Source organism: Mustela putorius, unplaced genomic scaffold (genome assembly GCF_011764305.1).
Source record: "Mustela putorius furo isolate JIRA1106 unplaced genomic scaffold, ASM1176430v1.1 tig00000145_pilon_pilon_pilon, whole genome shotgun sequence".
Classification (NCBI taxonomy): Eukaryota; Metazoa; Chordata; class Mammalia; order Carnivora; family Mustelidae; genus Mustela; species Mustela putorius.
This window is the reverse complement of record NW_025421294.1, coordinates 27,530,921-27,551,333: the sequence shown is the minus strand read 5'-3', so window position 1 is coordinate 27,551,333 and position 20,413 is coordinate 27,530,921. Positions and strand designations below refer to the sequence as shown.

The following is a 20,413-nucleotide window of genomic DNA, read 5'->3' as shown; positions in this document are numbered from 1 at the left end:
CATCGTGGGCTGGGGCTGGAGCGAGCGGAGCAGGCTCTGGACTGTGGCTCTGGACATCTGACCTCCAGGCCTGGCTCTGCTGGTGACGTACCAAGTGGCCTTTGGCAGGTCCCTTCCTGCCGCTTGGCCTTGGTTCGGACATCAGTAAAACGAGAGATCGCGTGTGGAGGGCTCTGGGGACCGACCTTGCTTTGGGCTCCGGAACTCTAAGGACGTGTTTCTAAGTGGACAATCCTGCAGATCCTCTTCAGTCCTGCCAGGTGCTGACTTTGGGTGCCCCTTTCCTCGCCACCCAGTGCCACCTGCCTCTGCTCTTTGCCCGCTTGCCTACAGTGGCACCAGTGATGCCTCAACTGGCAGCAGGAACGGCGGCCAAGCCCACAGGGGCTTCCCTCAGGATACCCCCAGAATCCTTGCTCTCCACCCCAGACACCAACGGCCTTCTGTGTGCTTACCCCCAGACTGCTCCCGTTCCTGTGAGCACCAGGGATATTAGAGCCCTGCACAAAAGCCACCCACAGCTCCTGTCCCCCGCAGAATGCAGAACAGTCCCCACTGCCCACCCCCCCACTACCCGACCTCCTGCAGTACTTCCTGTGGCACCCACCAACCCCCATCCTATTTGTCTATTCTCAGACTCTCACTCGCTCAGCCCCTCGAGATGACCTCAGGGAGGGTGTCTGGAATCTTGGAGTTTGAACATCAGGGGACACTTAGACAGATATCTGTTGAAGATTGAAAGACACTGTCCTACTGAATTTGACAGGACCTTTTCAGGCTTAAGCAACAGAAACTCAGAAATACCGAACCCCCTTAAGGGTGGTCTAAAAAAAGAAGGGTGGTCTAAGTTCTCATAGCCAGGAAATCTAAGGAGGGTGGAGGAGGTTGTAGATGTCCGGGGGCCTCCACAAGGCATGCTCTACTGGGCTGCAAGATGGCCCCTCGCTCACACTGTCCCTGTGCATGGAACCCCAGAGAAGAGAACCTGATCTTCCCTGAGAATCCAGGAAACAAGCATAGGACAGAACTGTGACCTTCACACATACCTCCTGTGTCCTCCCACAAAGCCATCCCTGGGTCCGGGGGACGGAGTGCTGTGCTGTCACAGGACTGACCCACACTCGCGGCCTGGGACTTGTGGCCACCCCAGGGCCTGGTGCCAGGTGAGTGGAGGTGGGGATACGTGTCCCGACAGAAAGGGTGTGTTGGGTGGATTGAAACCCTACGACTGCTACAGAGACTCAGAGAGGTCCTTCTCTCCCCTCTGTGCCTTCCCAGTCGCACCTGGAAGGCCTGCCGTGGGGCACGGGGATGAGGGGAAGGGAAGTGGAGCCATACTGCGAAGGAAGCGAGAATCGGCAGACGTGAAAGCTGATTTAGGCTCCTGCGGCCCATCCCCCTGGCTGCCCTTCTCTTGGGAGCTTGGGTTGGTGGTGGGGCCATGGCCTAGCACTGGGGACTCCTGGGCTGGGCACGAGAGGAGGGCCAGGCAGCCTGCAGTGTGTGGGGACAGCCCTGGCAGGAGTTTCCACCCCTTCCTCAGGCACAAGTGCCCATCAGGAGACTCAGATCTACTGATACCTGTGCTCTGCTCTGTGGGGCCAGGACTGCCCTGAGGGGGAAGCCCCCCAGGACCACCGAGACCTTCTGCTGCTGGCTGTGGCTCTGCGGCTCCCATGGTGTCTCACCATCTGTGGCCCTGTGGGCTGCCCTGGGAGGTTGTTGAGGCTTGTTGGGGACCATGCAACAAGGTCTGCCTTGTGCCCACAACACATGGGGCAGGGAAGGAGGGCTGGGTGGTAGGGCCCAGGGGCCCAGCAGGAGCTTCTCTGCCACAGCTGGGTAGAGGTGCCACAGAGAGATGAGGCCAGCTGTAAGAATTGGCACTGGAGGGCTGCCTGGTATGAGATCAGAGGAGGGCAAGGTTGCTGGGGGCTCCTCACAGCTTGGGACATCTGTCTCCCTATGAGCCAGGCCTTCTGATATCCATGGGCATCCCCTTGTTTCCCCTGGGACCAAGAGGCACAGGTCACATTGAAACTATTGTCCACATCAGCCAGGCTGGGCTAGCCCAAGACAGAGACTAGTGTTCTCCCTAGCCTGCATGTTCGTGTGTGGGTCTCTGGTGCCTAGCACAGTGCCTGGCCCACAGCAGGTGGGCTGTAGGCCAAGCCTGGCTGACAGTAGTCTCCCGGGAGACCCCTGCCTCGTTCTCTTAGCCCTTCTGCCTAGAGCAGTAAAACACCTTTGCTTTCCAGACACTGGTGTTGCAAACGCCAGACCTCAGCTTCCTCCCAGCACCCATGTTCTCCCCGCTCCTGGGAACCTGCAGGGAAGAGGAGGTCGCAGGCGATCAATGCGCCCACCAGACACAGACTAACACCCTTCCCGAAAGGCACGCGGCCATAACATTTCAGTCTCGAGAGAACTGGGTTTTAGTTCCTATTACAGCTTTTGCTTAATCTCCGGCGCTATTTCTCACACTGACTTGAACTCGATGAGACACTCATAAAACCATCAGCAGCCTCTCATGCAGGATTCTGGTGCTTCACAGCAAGAGAAATTAAATTTCTCGAATTATTGTCAAGTTCGCGTTAGTTTTCTTATGTTAGAAATGCACTAATGGAACACATGCCTACCTGGACACTTGCCATTTTTCAAACGATGCTCTTGGTGGAAAGACTCTGTCAAAAGCTCAATCAGCTTGCCACACATCAGTACGTCGGACTGAGTCTCCAAGGCTAAAGTCAGGCTCAGGAGCCAGCTTGGGAATTAGGACAATCTGGAGACACCCTGGGCTGGGCGCTTAGCCCTATCTCTGTAGCTGCAGCCTGTCCTCATACTGTGCTTGTAAGGTAAGCATGACCTGGGAGCCCCCTCCCAACCCCCCCACCCCAGGACCTGTGGCACCTGTTTGACAAACTCTCCTGATCTGGTCTCATTCCTGAGACCAGGATCACACTATGAAGTTGGTGAGTGGGACAGAAATGAAGGTGGAGGGTGTGTGCCCCATGACTCCTGACTATGTAAGGGATAGTCAACCTCTCACATCTCCTGGACCCTGTATCTTCACCTGGCCCTTCCAGGGTGGGGCTGGTTTGGTGTGCCCTGCTGGAAGGTGTTTGATGGGGTGGTGGGGGGTGCTTCATGCCTCCTGTGACCCCCTCCACCAGAGCCTGCCACTCGGAGCTCTTTGCACACATCTACAGATGTGTGGGTTTAGGGACAGATTGTCTTAGGACCCTTTCATGCTGACATACATGTTTCGAGCACTAGGGCACATCTGGCCTGCACAGGTGTCTCTGTTCCAGCCAGCTTTGCATGTGTCCAAAATTTCCCGTTTCTCTAGGCATAATCTGATTCAATTTTCCTGTCATTGTCCTATTCCCTCTTGCTTGCTTCATTTTGGAGAGAGCAATAAACTTGTTAATTACCTGCAGATCTGTGGGTAATTTACTTTTTCAATGGACTTATGTTGCTTGGTGTTGCTGCAACCATTTTTTTACAGTTTAGTTATTAAGCTCTGCTCTTCGGTGTCAACAAACACCTTTGAAAGCTGCAGACAGAGAACATATCTGTAGGATCTCTTTTGGATCCTCAGCACCTAATACAATTCCTGGCACAAAGAAGGGACTCGATAACTAGTTTTAAGCAAGTGCACCATTAATTAGTGCTCAGTCGATGATTGCTTATTGTGCACCTACTATGTGCCATGATACAGTGGGGGATGTACTGGCAAGCAGAACAGGCCCATGTCCTGCTAACCTGGAGCTTGTGGTTAGGTAGGGAGGCCAAGAGTCAGATGTGGGATGGGGAGAAGAGGCACCTAAAGCGTGTCCGTGGACCCCCGTGGGGAGCCCTTGGTGCCTGCAGAGCCTTACTGCTCTCTTTTGGTAGAGTCCTTCCTGTGGGCCTGGGGCTGGGCCCTGCAGGGGTGGATGTAGCAGATAGACCCCTTTCTCACTCCCACAGAGCCCCCGTGTCATGAGGCCTTCTCCTGGTTTGTAGGAGGGCCTTGTGCAGGGGCTTCTTCTGAGCTCCATGGCTCTTGTTTTTTTTTTTTTTTTTTTTAAGATTTTATTTATTTACTTGACAGAGACACAGCAAGAGAGGGAACACAAGCACTGGGTGGAGGGTGGGTGGGAGAAGGAGAAGCAGGCTTCCATTTGAGCAGGCAGCCTGATTCGGGGCTTGATCCCAGGACTCTGGGATCATGACCTGAGCGGAAGGCAGACATTTAACGACTGAGCTACCCAGGTGCCCCTCCACAGCTCTGTTTTGCATCCTCTGGCCACTAAACCCTTCTAGCTTTGGGAAAACTAACCCACAGTGGGACTGTGGTAGAGGAAGCAGGAAGTCAGAGCTGAGCTCAGTGCCCAAGAGTTGTGACATCATTGGCCTGGGTGCCCTCGGGTGCCATGGGTGTGGCACACAGCAGAGGCAGCAGTTGGAAGCATGGGGTCTGTATGGGGGTGGAGAGCCCAGGGTCACCTAGTCAGCTGGGTGCCTGGCTGCCAGCTCTCCCTTCCTGGCTGGGGTCTGTGCCTGGTGAGGCCTCAGGCAGGCTGGCCAGGCCGTGTACCTCCTGAGCCCTGCCCTGCCTAGTCCCAAAGATGATGGAAACACTTCTGCTCGGGGTATTTGCAAAAGGAGTGTTTTTACTGCCTATTCCCTTGGTAGGTTTAGGGAAAAGAAAATAGTATATTACCTTATACAATTATACACTAGTTACTCAGAATTTGCAAGAATTCATACAGATGTCAGGGGCTGGACCTAGAATCTCCTGGATAAGCTCTTGGTGCAGATGAGCACACGGCTTTGACCTAGGCAAGCAAGAGGGGGTCACACTATGTTTTCCCAGATGCTGGTTCATTTTCCAATTCCTAAGCACTCATGAAAAAAACTTCCTAGCCTCTCTTGGAACCAGGGTGGAGTCATGGGACTGGTTCTAACTGGAGGGATGAACATGCTTGACCACACAACCCCCACATCACTGTGATGGGTAATTTTATCACACGACAGGGCCATGGGTTGTAGGGATAGTTGGTCAGACATTCTTCTGGGTATGTCTGTGAGACTGTTTCTGGAGGACATCAACATGTGAATCAGTTGACAGACTAAAGCCGATTGCCCTTTCCAATGTCCATGGGCCTCATTCAATCCACAGAAGACCTAGGTAGAACAAACAGGCTGAGTATTCTTAGTATTAGTATACTATTGCTAGCATTCGTACTTAGTATTCTGAGTGTTCTTAGTATTTTGGGCTCCTCCTCCTTGACTGCCTTCCGGATGGAACGTGGGTCCTTTCCTACCTTTGGGCTTGAAATCAGACATCATCTCTTCTTGGGTCTCAAGTGTTGGCTTTCAGCCTAGAACTCACAACATTGGCTCTCTTGGGTTTCCAGTTTGTCAACTGCAGATTCTGGGACCTTAGCCTCCACAATGATGGGAGCCAATTCCTTAAAATATTCACTCCCTCCCTCCCTCCCTCCCTCCATTCATCCATCCACCCATCCTTGCCTCGTATTGGTTCTGGTTATCTGGAGAGCTCTAACTCATGTAGTCACCTCGTACACCCTCTTGTTTCCCCTTGTGGAGACTGTATGGTCATGCATTTTGTGGGAGCAAAGAACACTGCCTCCTTGTTGCTGCCTGAGCCCTTCGGGCCCGGTGAGGATAACAAATTAGTCTTTACTCCATCATGCTATGAGATTTGGGGTCTCTACAGCATTTGGTGTTGATTACCTAATATACCCCTTTAGGAGACAAAGAAATTCATGTTAATGTATTTCCACAGAAGAAAGTGCCATGAGACATGGAACGGACCTCTGACAGGCTAAGTCATGCAGGTCAGGAGCCCTCAGAATCCTCTGACAAGAGGATTCTGAGATCTGACTTCTGTTCCAATCCTCCAAATACCTCCTGTCCAGGGAGCCCACTCTCTTATCCCACAGTCGTTTCTATTGCTTTCATCATTAGGTAACATCCAATTTCTCTGCAGAAGGGAGGGCAGTGGGGGGGCAGGGAGTGTCTCAGGGTAGATTGGGAGAGAATGTGTAAGTAAAGGACCCAGGATAATACACACTGTGCAGGGGAAGAGCAAGGTGCCAAGAGAGAGAAGAGCAGGGAGGCCTAATAAGATGCAAGTTGGGGTGGCAGTGGAAGCCTCTCTGAGCAGGAGATATTTCAGTGGAAATCCCTACGAGGAGAAACCAGGGAGGCCAAGAATAGGAGAAGGGGCATTCTCATTAGAGAAAGAGCTTGTGCAAAGGCCCTGAGGTAGGATGAGGGCTTACCACCCTCTGGGAACTGAGGAAGGCCAATGTGTCTGAAGCACAGGGAATGATGCAGGTGTGTAGGCACACACGTGGTTAGAGAGGGGCTACACATCCAGGCAGCACAGGTCACTGCTTCTTAATGGAAGACTTGACGATATTAATTTAAGGCAATGGAAAGTAATTGGAAGATTTTAAGTCAAGGAGGGACGTGATCTGATTTGCAGGCTAGAAGGATCACTCGGGCCATTGTGTGAATGACAGGCTGTGGGAGAGGAGAGGACGCAGGGACACTGTGTGCGAGGCTGGGCCTATCCTGCAGGGAGAGTTAGGCTGGAACTGTGGGGAAGGAGAAGCAGAAGGGGTGGGACTTCTAAGCAGCTGGGATGAGGAGCCCCGTAAAAGGGGTGTCAGGAGTGACTCCCTCCCATGCTCCCTGCTTGACCTCTTGCATAATACAGTGACAGGTCCTGAGATGGGCAGGCTGGGAGCCTCGAGGTGCCATCCTCAGGCCTTCAATCTGGAGAGTAGATTATGATCATATTCTTGGACTCTTCCGTGAACAAGGCTCAAGAGGACTTCTAAACTATAGCATTCCCGTTACTAAAAAAACTCAGCCCAAAAAAAAAAAAAAAAAAAAAAAAAAAAAAAAAACCTCAGCCCAAGAAGAGGGGCAGATGCAATTCTCCATTGTCCAGGCTGCTCTCCCCATGTCCCTCAGGGCTGGGGAGAGGCCAACAGGCAGCCCGAGCAGCAGAAGCCGGATGGGGGGACTATCCTTGATGCCCACCCCCCCCCCCCCAACCCTGCAGTGCAGGCCACGGCCTCTCGGCCTCTTGGAGCCGGGACTCAGCTTCACCCGTGCGACAAGGGGGAGCCCCAGGGCCTGGCAAGAGCATTGCTAAGTAGAGCTTGTTTTCTGCTTAATTATCCAGTCTCCTGAGAACACTAAGTCATGCCTGCATTTTGTAAACAGGCATCAGCAAAACATTTTGGAGAACAGCTTTCATCAGTGTATTTGTTTTATTTCAATTCCAATTTCCTGAGTGTGCCTTGCCTCTGATGAACTCCTGGGTGGGGGTTGCTGAGCCCCACCGAGGGCTCGGCCATCCCCAGGGCCCATGGGGCTCCTGGCAGCTTCTCTCTTTAAAGGAAACAATGTCCACAGCCTCTGTCCCTGACAAGCAGGCCTCCCGAGGACCTGGGCCCACCACTTCCTGGTCCACGGTGTGCTATGTTCAGACTCTGTCCCTCTGCCTTCCCCTAGGGAAGTCCCCTGGGTTCTGGTCTTGGGGTCCACCTGAGAAGCAGCTATCACTTTGATCACTGAGTATTAATATGGTGGGGAGGCCTGCTCAACCCCTCTGTTGGAAGGAGAGGAGGTCAGTACGGGGAGTTGGCCTTTGGTCACCTGGTTTGGGCCTTGGCAGCAGGGGGTCAGGGTTGGAATTTGGAGGAGCCCGTCCCTCACAGGCTGCTGATACTATGGGCACAGGCAGGGAATGGACAGCAGGGGCAGGGGTCAGAGGTGTCAGAGGTGAAGCTGAAGGCGCGTGGTCAGGGGCTAGGCGGGCAGGGCCTCACAGTGATGTCAAGGACTTGGGGTTTTATTATGTGAGAGGCCCTTGGAGAATTTTAAGCAGGAGACTACACTGGTCTGACTTATTTATGCTTTTAAAGACAATCTGTGCATCCATTGAGACATCTTTCCCTCTGTTAACCCCGACTGGAAACAGGCTGACTAGTAAGGAAAAGCTGTCATTTCCCTAAGGGGGAGGTCTGGTGGGAGTTTCTGGGGTAGGTTCATCCCATAATGCAAGATGTCATCAAACCCTCAGGCTCTCTTCCCTCTGCCTCCTGTCCTCAGTGTGCGGCCATACTGGACAGCTCTGGGCATTGAGGGCAGGCACTGCCTTGTACGGTGTTGGGGGGGCGGGCCTCCTACTCGCCGGTGAACAGCGAGAACAAGGAAGCCCCCCTCTGACTTCTCTCCAGCTGCATCGGTCAGCTTCGAGTCTGGTGCTCACCTCTAGAGCAACCACTGACCCGAACCACCATGACTGGCTCGGGGAGGCATGGGGCTGGGGCAGCAGGTGGGCCAGCTCAGGAAGGGCTGGGCAGTGGACAGAATGAGCAGCAGAGGAAGCCGGGAGAGCTGCTAGGAGCCTATGTCCCAGGGGTTGGTGGCTTGGGCCACAGCTGTGACTGCAGAGGTGCTGAGAGGAAGATGGATTTGGGACACCTGTTGGAGGCAGGGCCAGACTTGCTGCTGGATTAGAGGGCTGGGGTGGGGGAGATTGAGGAAAAGGGACAGATCAAGGGTGAATACTGGGACTTTGGCCTGAAAAACTGGGCATTGGTTTCATTTGCTGATAGGCTGAGGAAGAAAGAACAGACATTTTAGGTAAAATCCAGGTTTTCTTTTATGGTGGTTTGTGGAGGGGTAGGGAGTTGGTTAAATGAGTCTGGGGCTCAGAAGAGCAGTGCAGTCCAGGGATATGATGTTGGAATCCATCAATGTCTAAATGATATTTAAAACTATGGGACAGGGCACCTGGGTGGTTCAGTTGGTGAAATGTCTGCCTTTGGCTCAGGTCATGATCCTGGGGTCCTGGGATTGAGCCCCATGTCAGGCTTCCAGCTCAATGGGGAGTCTGTTTCTCCCTCTGCCTCTGCCTCTCCCCTGGCTTGTGCTCTCTCTCAAATGAATAAACAAACAAATAAATAAAATCTTAAAAAAAAAACAAACCCATGAGACCAAGGGAGGTCACTAGGGACTGTGTGATGAGAGGAAAGGGGCCTGAAAGCTGAGGCCTGGGACCCACCGAAGTTTAGAGGAGGAGAACGAGTAGAAGTCACCCAGAGCCCGAGCGGGAGCCTCTGAGGGACGCTGTGGGTTCCCTGCGTCCAGCGCTTCTAGGAGCTCTGGTCAGACCGCGTGACTGATGTATGATCCAGGGCTTTGCTAACAGGAGGGCCTCTGGGACCTGGATGTTGGGAATCTCTAATGTTTCATTAGTACTGGGGAGTGAAGTCATCTTTGGATCGACTGAGAGAGAACAGGTTGACAGGAGCTCTTTACAAGAGTTCTGTCATGAAGGGGAGCAGAGAAATGGGTGGTGGGTGGAAGGTCAGGGAAAGAGTTTTTCAGGTGTTGTGTTTGCGAACCCAGGGGAATGAACAAATGGAGAGGGAGAGCTTCATGATGCAGAAGGGAGAAGGGGGCTTTTAGAAGCAAAGCCTCTGAGTGGGTGAGAGCGGGGGAGCCCCAGAGAATAAGTGGAGGCCCGGCTCCTGACAAGGCAGAGACTTTGAGCTTCCGAAAGAAGTTGGGTGCAGATGGAGACGAGGGGAAGTGCCCCTCACGGCAGAAGGATGAGCGAAGGTTAGTCGTTCTCACCTGAGGGTGATTTTGCCAACTTCCCTCCCCCAACCCCAGGACATTTGGTAACGTCGAGGTATTTTCAGTTGTAAGGACTGAGGGACAGGGTACTTTCTTGAAGGCATCTAGTGGTTACAAGCTAGGGATGCTACTGAACATCCTACAATGCCCAGAACAGTCTCCACCATAAAGAATTGTCTGATCCCAAATGCTAAGAGTGGCACCACTGCAAGTTGGGTGTAAATAATAGCCATGATTCGCAGTGATGAGGGGACTTGCACGGTCCTCAAACACTTATCCTTTACCCAGTGACGGTGCCTTTTCTGCCACTGGCCTTTCCTAGAAGGGCAGGGCCCATGAAGATGCAGCCCTATCTGGACTCACCCACATCTGGGGGGGTTATACCATGGGTTTCAGGGAAGCCCTTCCTCCCTCACCCTGCCCTGACAGGGACAAAGTTTACCCAGGGCCTCAGCTGCTGGGCTTTCTTGCCAACAGGAGCCTTGGACCCATCTGCTGCTCTCCGCGGCGGTGGGGTCTGGATGCAGGTGTGTGACTGGGGAGGGGGACACCGCCAAAGAATGTCTATTACGATCATCATTGTGACACAGACACCAACTCATTTGCCTTTGCTGGAACCTTCCCTGTGTCAAGCAAAATGCATGGCACCCAAATATCGGGATGTGAGAAATCTCTTTTCCTTGTATCTCTCTCTTTGTCTTGGGTAGGTTCTTTAAATTATCTTTCAGAGAGAACCCTATAATATATGCTTTGTCCAAGGACAGAGCTTGGTAAGAAAAATGCCTCTGGTTTCCCCTCCAAAGACTCCTCCGCCATCTGTCAGTTTGGAAATCTCCACATCTTGACCCACGGCAAATTGCTTCTCGCTGCACCCGACATGGGGACTGCCTTGCCGGGCACGCACTGGGGCTGCTGGCTCTCTGAGTGAACGGTCCATTTTAGGGATGAATGAGCCCAAATCTCATCCACCTCTCCTCCTCTTCACGATCGCAGCCAAACTGCCCCTGTACCCCTCGGAAACCCCCGCTTCCTCTTTGTCTCCTTCGAGATGGCTTCTGGGCAGGACCTCATGATTCGGGGAAGCAGCAGCCTCTTCCCTGGGAAGGTGTCCACGGGCAGGCCCTGTGCAGGCCTTTTGTTCCCCCACCTGCTTGGCCCGATACCCCCACCCTTCCAACCTTCTCTCCCACAGCTCCCCCAGAGCTCCAGCCAAAAGGAACTCCTTCCCCTTCTCCGTGAGTTCTGCTTTCCCACATTCCCACTCCCACCCGCCACGTTGGCAACCCCCCTTGGGGCAGCTCGGCCTATGCAAATGTGCCCGCGGTGCGTCCTGGTTTCCCACGCTCACGGGCCACGTTGGCGCCCCCTCGTGGGGCAGCTCTGCCTATGCAAATATGTCTGCTTGCATGGCAACTCAAACTGTCGGAAAATCTGTGAGAAAACCTCTAGGCTTTAATGACATCTCTGGCCTCTGGGGGTGAAATGGGTGTGGGACTGGCCTGGACCTAGAGGAAGGACCTGTCTGAGTGCCTCAGAGCAGCTCGGGCCCCGCATGTACACCCTCAAAACCAGAGAAGTACCAACAAGGAATCACAAGGAGAGCAAAGAAACTGAAGGTTAAAAAAACTGCCTTCTATATCTCGATAAAAGCATCGTTTGGTGGGTTGATACTGGAGGGAGCTGGCCTGCAGTCCAAATGCGGGGGAGCCATTCCCCAACTTCCCGGGGACTCCGAGGCTGGCTGTTGGCGGGGCAGGCAGGCCGCCCAGCGTTTCTGTGGGCCTGGCTGTCCTGGATCGCGTGCCACAGGCAGGGCTAACCCCGTGTACAGGACAGGAAAACGGAGGCCCAGAGAGTGATGGTGGCAAGACCAGCACCCTGCAGTTGAGCACACTGCCTTTGACCTCCTGCTACCCTGTTTCAATGCACTGGGGTTGGAGAGAGAGGGGAGCAGTGATAAATTCAAGAAACAAATCTAGATCTTGTCCTCAAGCAGCTAAGTTTGAGAAAAGCCACCTAGGAGTTAAACACGACACCTCTGTACCTTCCTACAGGGCCCTCCTGCCAGGTCGGGGGTAGGGTGGAGGGATTGGGGGAGGTGTGGGGGGGGCAGGAAATGCCCCTGGGTCTGGGCACCTGCATGACTGTTTCTAGCAACCAGGCAGCCCCCTTGATCTCAGTCTTACTTGTGTTTTGATTGTGGTTGTGCCACAGAATGACTTTACGGTCACAACTGAACAGTTTTGTGCAGACTAGAGCCACTGCGGGGGTCCCTGCGCCCCCGGCTGAGGCAGGGGACACGTACGACAGAAGTCAGCATGCTCACAAATGGCTCCCACATCAGGAAGCCTGCAAGCCCAGTGTGGAGACGTGTTTAGACTGTACCTGGGATGCGGCCCATGTCGGGGACCTGCAGTCAAAAGCTGTGCAAGACTGAGCACAGCTTCTCTTTTGTGCATTGTAAACATAGGTTCAGGTTCAGGTTTAAAGGCAGCAGAAGTATTTGGCATAAAATCATCATGTGGGTTCTAGGGAGTTGAGACTATATCACTTATGCCAAACACATAAACAAACCATCCAGATACCCCGGGACCAGCACTGCCTTGTCCCCAGTTCTCCATCCCCAGAAGCCCCAGTTTAACCCCTCAGGTATCTTGCTTCATACTGACATCCGGCCTCCTGGAGCATCCTGTGGCACTGTCCTTGCTGCCCATGGCAACCTCATCTGCACCAAGATGGCCCTGTACAGCCTCGCCTCCTTCCTCCCCATTGGCCCAACAGGAAGCAGAGGGTTTGGAAAAACTAATTCCTGCCAAGGAGCTGACAGTGGGTCTTGGTCCTGGCTGTTTCTGGTCTTACGCCACTTCTCTGTGCCAGAGCCCTCATCTGAGGGATCTTGGGAAGGACAGAAGTGGGACATGACCTTAACACCAGGAGGCCTTCACCTGGCTGCTGTTCCACACACAACATGGTCTCTCTATAGACCACGGGGGACACCACAGAAGTCCTTGAGAAGCACTGGGAGTGCTCAGTGGCCATAGGCTCCTTCTCTTAAACCATGGTGCTCTAGGAGAGTGGAATTCCTATCCTGGAGCCCAGTTCAGCCCACCCTGGCTAGCCCAGCTGGGTGCGGCAACCCAACATTTTGTGTGCCCCCCACCCCCGGCATTGCCTGGAACCTTCTGAGCATATGACCAGATGTGGGGGCTTCTGCATGCCAACGTGGATTTCACAGACCATAGCGCAGTGGCCAGGGTGGCTGCTGAATGTGGTTTCCATGCCCTGACTGTGGGCACTGAAAATGAGTTTCCTCTGTCATGGGCCTTTTGCAGATTGGCTGGGTGTTGTGGGCTGAACGGCTTTGTGTGATCCTACAACTACACTGGTCTGCCGAGCTCATGCACACGAGGGGCCATTGCCAGTGAAATGTGCCCATTCAGGTACAGGGTTCACAGGGACACCTGGCCCTCTCTGGCTGAAGGGCAGACATGGCAGCCTCCTGGTGAGCTGGGGCCTGGCTGGCTTGCACACGGTCTATGTAGCAACCTGGCCTCGACCCCCTCCCCAGAGCTGCTCTCCACACTGACTCCTCTCCGAGACAAGGCAGGGAGCCAAGCATGGTGTCAGTGAAGACTGAGAAATTCGAAAGGGCCAGAGCTCTTTGTCCTTCCCTGAGAAGGGGAGTGGGGCATACCCTGCCTCCATCTAGCTCCTCGCTGGCTAAGAAGTGTGTGTGTGGGGGCTGTCCCTGACAATGGAAAGTGAAGAACACCATCTTTCCCTGCCTGCTGTCTGACTAATGGGCAGAGGACACAGGTGTCCTGGGAGCTAGAGATGTCCCCTTCCAGAGCAGACCTAGGACCCTCCCCTGTCAGCCCGCAGCAGTTGGAGCGATGGTTAGATGAGGTCCTTGACCTTGCTCCCCTCACAGGAACCAGAATGGGGTAGGCATGCCACTCCCCCCCAGTGCCCTCTGAGAGTACAGAGGTTGCCATAAGTCACAAAGGTGAAGGGTCTGACCTTTCCTGCTGGACAGGGTGGGTTCTTGGCCTTGTGTTGCCCTGGTCCTGGGGTCTCTATGACCCCATTTCAGGACCACTCTCTTAGAAGGAGGGATGGTAGTAGCAGGAAAAAGCCTGGTGATTCTGGTTCAACAGGTCTTGCCAGGGAGGGCCAGGAAGGGAGTAAAAGACAAGAGACTGGATTGGGGGAGAACAGGGCCAGGGACCCTGGACCCTAACAGGATTCTGGGGATGGGGTGAGGAGGCGGCTTTAGAGCAAGTGTCCATTAGAGCTATGTGGCTGCAGGTGGCCAACAGGGCCTGTCCCTAGCCCCAGCTCAGGAGGGGCTGAGAGGGTGTCCTGGGGCCATGGTTACTCAGGTGGTGGCCCAGGACTGCCCAGCATCACAAAGCATTTGCACATCAATGACCACATCAGCCCCATGGGGAGGCTGGGCGGAGAGCATGTGCCCATCTCAGCAACGAGGCCAAATGGGGCGAGTTGCTTCTGGGTTAAGGGTTTAGAGTGGGTGGGTCCTCTCCCTGAGGTGTCGGCCGGCGGCGGCGGGGGGGTGGGGCACAGCAAGGACATGAACATCTGTGCTTGGGAAGGGCTCTCCGGCCATCAGATGCTGGAGTCGCTCACTGAAGGGCCCCCTTCACAGCTGCATGGGCCCAGGAAAGTAAAGCTTCCTGTGGCTTTCAGTGACTAACCCTCAGGAGGCTGTGAGGTTGTGTCTAGGAGGGGGCCTAGAGAACAGAATGGAAGCTTCCAGCAAAAGGTGACTGGACACAGGAGGCGCTTTCCTACCCTCCAGATTTCATGGAATGTGAAGGTCTGGGACACAACCAACAACCTTGGGAGTCCAGCAAATGCCCCACGCTTCTGCCGGTGCCTACCCCCATTGCTGAGAGGCAGGGGTTCCCCGGCTGTGCAACCCCAAACAAGGCTCCAAACAGATTCAGGGATGACCAGCATTTGTCTTTCTAGATCAGGTCCTGGGTTCTGGAAGCTTTCCCTGTATTTCCAAAAGCTACCTTTGCTCACTGTCACAAACCACCAGACGAAGTGCTGGGATTTAATCAAATGATGCTCTAACCCTCCAGAAAGCGCCTGCCTCCCTCCAACCCATCTGTCCTGGGAGCTCTCCTGACTGTTGTAAAGGTCATGGAAGGCTGTCTGAACTCACCGGCCAGCCCTCCTGCGGGCTCCACGGCGGCCTGCTGCCGTGCTCTGCTGGCTTGCTCACTGACTGGGGCCCACTGTGGGGCCAGGCACTCATAGCAGGAAGGCAGGCCCGTGTGCGTGTGTGTGTGTGTGTGTTTGTGTGTGTGTGCACGCGCGCCTATAGACCTTCCTTTAGTCTGAAATTATTTCTTTTGTAACATGCCTTTGATGTCTTGTTAACAGGAAAAGCTACCAGTCCTTACTTGGCCACGTGAAAAAGTGGCCACCCCAGAGTAGATCTCCACTTTATTTTTTAACGGAACAACAACAACAAAAGAACACCCAATTTTTTTAAATTGGAAAAGTTGTTTTGTGAAATCTGGACCATGTTTGTCGGTGTGTCATGGGACACAGGTGTTCACCTGTCTCCTCTTTTTCAGTCCCCTGTGCCCTTGGAGGCAGGAATGGCCGGTGGTTCAAGGTGTGCACCAAACGGCACTGGTTGGGTTGAGATGGTGTCTGGACAGCATCCAGGCTTGGTGTGGAAGAACAGCATAGCAGCTGTGCTGTGTCTGCCGGCGATGTGGGGAGGAACTTGCTGCCGCTCATGCCAGCCCTCTAGTTGAGAGTGAAAAACTTTGGATTTAAAAAAAAAAAAAAAAGCCCAAATCAGTTCAGGGCATTCAAATTGAATCACAGCCAATATGCGGCAGTTTCTGAAAAACCCAGTGGGTCACAGCTCAACTTTTTAAAGTTTATTTTGGGAACAGATACCAGAGATGTTGGTGTTGATCATCAGGTGATCAGAACAGAAGGATAAACCAGGAAAAATCCACTCAGTGAGGCTTAGGATGACCCTGGCTCACCAAGAATGGAGGCTGGGTTTACTGCTCCTGGGAGCTTCATCTGCTGGGGCCTGAGCTCTGACCTCACCAGGGTACGGTGCACAAAACTGGGCTCACACCCAGAGCCAGTCATAGCTGTGCCCTCCCACACCATTTGGGGGTGGAGATGTGCAGTCAGCCTGATGCCCTGGTCCAAGCCGTCCCTAGTGTCCAGGCCTCCACCCTGCTGGGCTGTTTGCCTGTGAGCTGACTTTTGGGTCTGCAGAGGTCTCCACAGCACAGAGGTGTGCTCTTTCTGGTCTTGCTGGCTTGCTGGCTGCAGAGAAGGGAGTGCAGCTTGGACTTTCATAAACGCTGGTTTTGTGAACACCGTGCTTGGAAAACTGATTGGAGAAAGGAGGCTGCTTTTGATGCCACCAGTCAGGCACGGAACCCTCACTGCCCCCACACCTGGTCTTCTCTCTCTCCTTCCCTCTCCAAGTCTTTAAATCAGGTCAGCCTTCCACGGTAGCCCCCAACTCAACGGAGCGTGCGTGCCTACCGTGGCTCTTCCTGCAGGGTTCCGCTTCATTATCTCCGTGGTCCCACACGGGCGCGGGGAGGAAGCACGCCGGCACTCTCCGAGTGATTTAACAGGATGCTTTAATGATGTATTGAAAATGAACATTGACCCCAGGTAAGAGGTGCTAAACGGATACTTTAAAAGCATACCATCCATTTCGCTCTGATGGACTCTCCTCCTTAAATCACCGTGTTGTCATTTTTACGATGCAGATCCAGCTACTGAGGCCACAGGACTGTGAAATGTCATATAAAAAGCCAATAAGAAAAAAATAAAATTAAGTTGCGGGGAGCGTGCATTAGCATTTCAAAAATGTTCGGTTGCATTATGCTATTCTTCTCTCTCTGTCAAGGGGCAGCAAGATCTCGTCCTCCCCATAAAGAGACAGTGCCCCAGAATGTATTAGCGCTCCATTCCTGAAACCGTGTAGCGGCTGAAGGGCATAGTTACGATAATGGCGAAATACATTCTGGACTAAATTTGATAGGACACTCGGGCCGTCCGCCTCCTCTGATACAAAGTCTTGATTGCTTCTCTCCTCGTTGGCCCAGGCCTGTGACTTTCAGAATTTTGACAAATTCATGTCTTCAGTATTTCTGCCCTGGAGAAAAGTAAGGCATGAGAACTCTTGAGGAGAGGGTCTGACGCTGGCACTGGAGGTGACCCTGGGGGTGGGGTTGGCATTCTGGGAGGCACAGGCCGCCACCACCCCAAGCTCCCCTGCCTGGCAGCCTCTAAGATACCCCAGATCACCCAACGACCAGACCTCTTGAATTGTTGGCTCCAGGATTGTGGCGGTGTGGTGAGCTGTGCCATCTGGAAAGTTCAAGCTTAATAATGCATAAGGGGCCTGGGTCTTTAGGTAGCCACTGGACAAATTTATTGCCATCCTTGGAGCTCAGACCCTTAGTACTCTGAGGGGTGTCTTAAATTCTAACGTGGAGTCTGCTTAGTGCTGCTTCATGAACTTTCAGGCCTGTGCTGGGCCAGATGGAGGGACAGTGGCCGCAGAGGGAGGAAACCCTGCCAACATTCGCCTTGAAGAGCCCCGTGGTCTCCCGGGTAATTATGGGGATGTGATTCTTATCTATGGTTCTGAATTTGCCAAATTGGGGAAGATGAATCCAGGGCCCCTAATAGTCGATTGTACGAAACCATTGAAACAATTGCAGTGCTTTATCTGGAACTTTTCAGAAAGCTGACTTGTTCTTTAGGAGCCATCGGCTTAATGGAATTCCAGTGTAGTATTTTCCAACGTGATGTGCTGCAGAACGGGTTTGGTCAGCACTTTGCTTTGGGGAATATATTTTCATTTGAGAAGATGGTTCTGTGGGGCTTCTTGCAACATTGTGTTAGGGAGTACAAGACTCAGCCCTGCTGAGCGGTGTGGGGTTTTGGGTCTTGTTTTGTTTTTAATACATTCAGCATCAAGTCCGGCAAATGAGAGCCTGCTCGGAATTGCATTTCACCTTGATGAGATGCCATGTCACTTCTGTTCCCTGAGACAGAGACCTTGAGAGTTTGTATCAGAGAACGAGAAAAACTTTTCACTGTTTTCATGTTTCCTAATAACAGCCCGAGTCATAACCTGAATTTTTATGCAACTAATTATGAGTGCGACTCGGGCATGAAAGATTTATATGATCAGAGAAGAAATTACCTGTGTTATCTCAGGGCAGGCGGGGGATGAGCCGAGGAGGTAAGCTAATCAGAGTTCTAGGTCACGCAGAAGGCGCCTGCCCCGTGCTGGCTGGCCGGCCTGTTGTGTCACAGAGCGGAGTGAGGGAGGGAAAGTCACAGGGTGGGAGACACCCTTTGGGGACGCACAGCCAGCTTTGGCCCCAGGGCCTCTGGACTCAGCTCTTTCTCCCAAAATGACATTACTACCCTCTGCTTCCTAAGACTTCTGTGCCCTACTCACAGTCCCAGGGAAACCACATCAAAACAGTGAGTGTGGAGTGTGTCGGAGAAACGAGAGATGCCTCCCCACAGGTGAGATCGTCAGGAAGGCTAATTCCTAGGATCAGAACGAAAGCTGGAATCCTATCAATTTTTTGTCCCTTAAAGTTTCATTTCGGTTACAAACAGACATTGAAAATTAATTACAGGTCCGTTCCTTGAAGCGTACGACCGAAGGAATGAGTGTTTGCCAAGAAGCAATAGCTCTTGCAGCCATCACACTCACTCAATTACCCGCGTCCTGTTTATCTGCAGAAGAAGCGGTGGGCCCAGCGTGGCGGTAAGGAGCGCGTGATGGAGAGCCCGTGCGGCGCGAGCGGCAAGTCAGGCGTGTTCAGGGCTGTAATGTGCATTCAGTTACATGGCCGTTTGCTGAGGCTCACGACTGATTAATACACACGGTCTTGTTCATTTACTCAGCATTACGTTTAATCATTTAATTTTCGCAGGAGTTTTCAGATCTTTTAATCATCCTAATATTCTTCTTATTGCAACATATTACTAAGCTGTTAGTTCAATTCAATTAAAAAGTGTCATCCAAAAGTAATTTATTCCACGTGCGTCGTTAAGCGGATACCCCAGATATGTCTGCATTTTAGAGGCATAATAACTCTTCCAATGGATGAGTCTGCAGACGACCATGCCGCATGAGCTCAAGAGGCAACACCGTGAGTGGTGCGCCTGTGGGCACTGGGGTGGCGGCAGGTCTGCGACCGTTTCCCCAGATATTGTGCTAAGACTCGAGAGAATGTGAACTCTGGGGCCATCTGTTGGTACTCAGGGGACCCCCCCAAAAACCTGGTCTGACTTTCTGATCCCAGGAATATTTGCAACAGCACGGCCTTGGAGTTCCCTCTCTGGAGGCCTCTTGGGAGGGGTTTCTATCCCCATGCCCCTCACCCCAAGCAGGTGCTGGGGGCCTCCGTGGACCCCAACTTGGGGAAGCACCTGCTGTGGGTCTTCTCTGGGAGAGGCTAGTCCTCTCTCTCCTCGTCAGAATTCTGGACTTTCCTGGTTGACTTTTGAGTTACTCCCTCTGTTCTCTCTGGAGCAGTGTGGTCCGGTTGAAATGCAGTGCAATGCAAGTCACATATCTGATTTCAATTTTCTGACAGTCACAGAAAGTGGAAGGAAACAGGTGATACTAATTCTAATAATATGCTTTAACTCAGTCTATCCAAAATATCATTTCAACATGTAATCAACATAAAAGGTAGTTAATGAGACGTTTTATCTTCTTTTTCCATATAAGGCTTCCAGATCTAGGGTGCACATCTCATTTCCAGCTACTCTCATTCCAGGGGCTCTGTAACTACAGACAGCTAGTGGCTCCTGCCTCAGACAGGACAGCCCCAGAGCTCTGATGCCTGGGCCCCGCACAATCCGGCTGGAGCTTGCCCGCACCTGTGGCTCCCCTTGAAATGCTTGGGTTCTCTCAGGGTCACCCCTGGGGTTTGTCCACAGAAGTGGGTGATGCTTTGCATGGGGTACAGATACTGTCATGGGGGACAGTGACCCTGGGCCTTTGTGTGGCTGGAGGAACACCTAGGTTTGTGGATGGGAAGAGGAAAGCTGTCCTGGGGAATGCTGACAGGAAAGGGTCCACGTTCACTTTTTAGCCCCTCTGCCTGGCCAAGCATGAGCCTGGGTGCCCACAAGGGGTGCCCACTGCCAGGGGAAGTCCCTCCCCCCACCTCTCCACCAGGAGACTAGCCCTGAGAGGCTGATGGCCAAGCTCGGGGAGCAAGCTTTGTCCTTAGGCAGCTGTGTCCCACAAGGAGAGATTTACACTCCTTGGGGAATAAGTCCTCCGTGATGATGACACTTAGGATATTAATGCCTGCACTTGGAGGCCTAAGTGTTCCTTTTTCTTTGGCAGACTCCTCACAGCCAGGGCAGTGGACAGGCGCTGACAGAGTGTTGTTTGCAGAGAAGGGCTCTGGACAGGTGGGATGTTACTTGAGTCTGGCGACAGTGGTCAAATACCATTTCCACATGCTTGAACCTTGAGCAGTTAATCCCTTGGGTCTGTCCCTTAGAGGAGTCCGCTGAGGAGCCTTGAGAAATCAGGGACAAATAGAGATACGGTGCCCTTTCCTGTTCTTGCAGAATGCTGTGATTATTAATATCTCATTCTCAGAAAAGGGCTATGTGTGCTGGTTTTTTTTTTTTTTAAGGAGAACAGCAATAAAAAAGGGAA

The 20,413-nt window shown here is 52.9% G+C and overlaps 1 protein-coding gene across 1 annotated transcript in view; it reads right to left on the bottom strand.

Annotated features, from left to right (window-relative positions):
- FSTL4 (follistatin like 4) overlaps positions 1-20,413 on the bottom strand; it is a 408,238-nt gene that overhangs the window by 76,493 nt on the left and 311,332 nt on the right. The gene's annotated exons all lie outside the window — the stretch shown is intronic.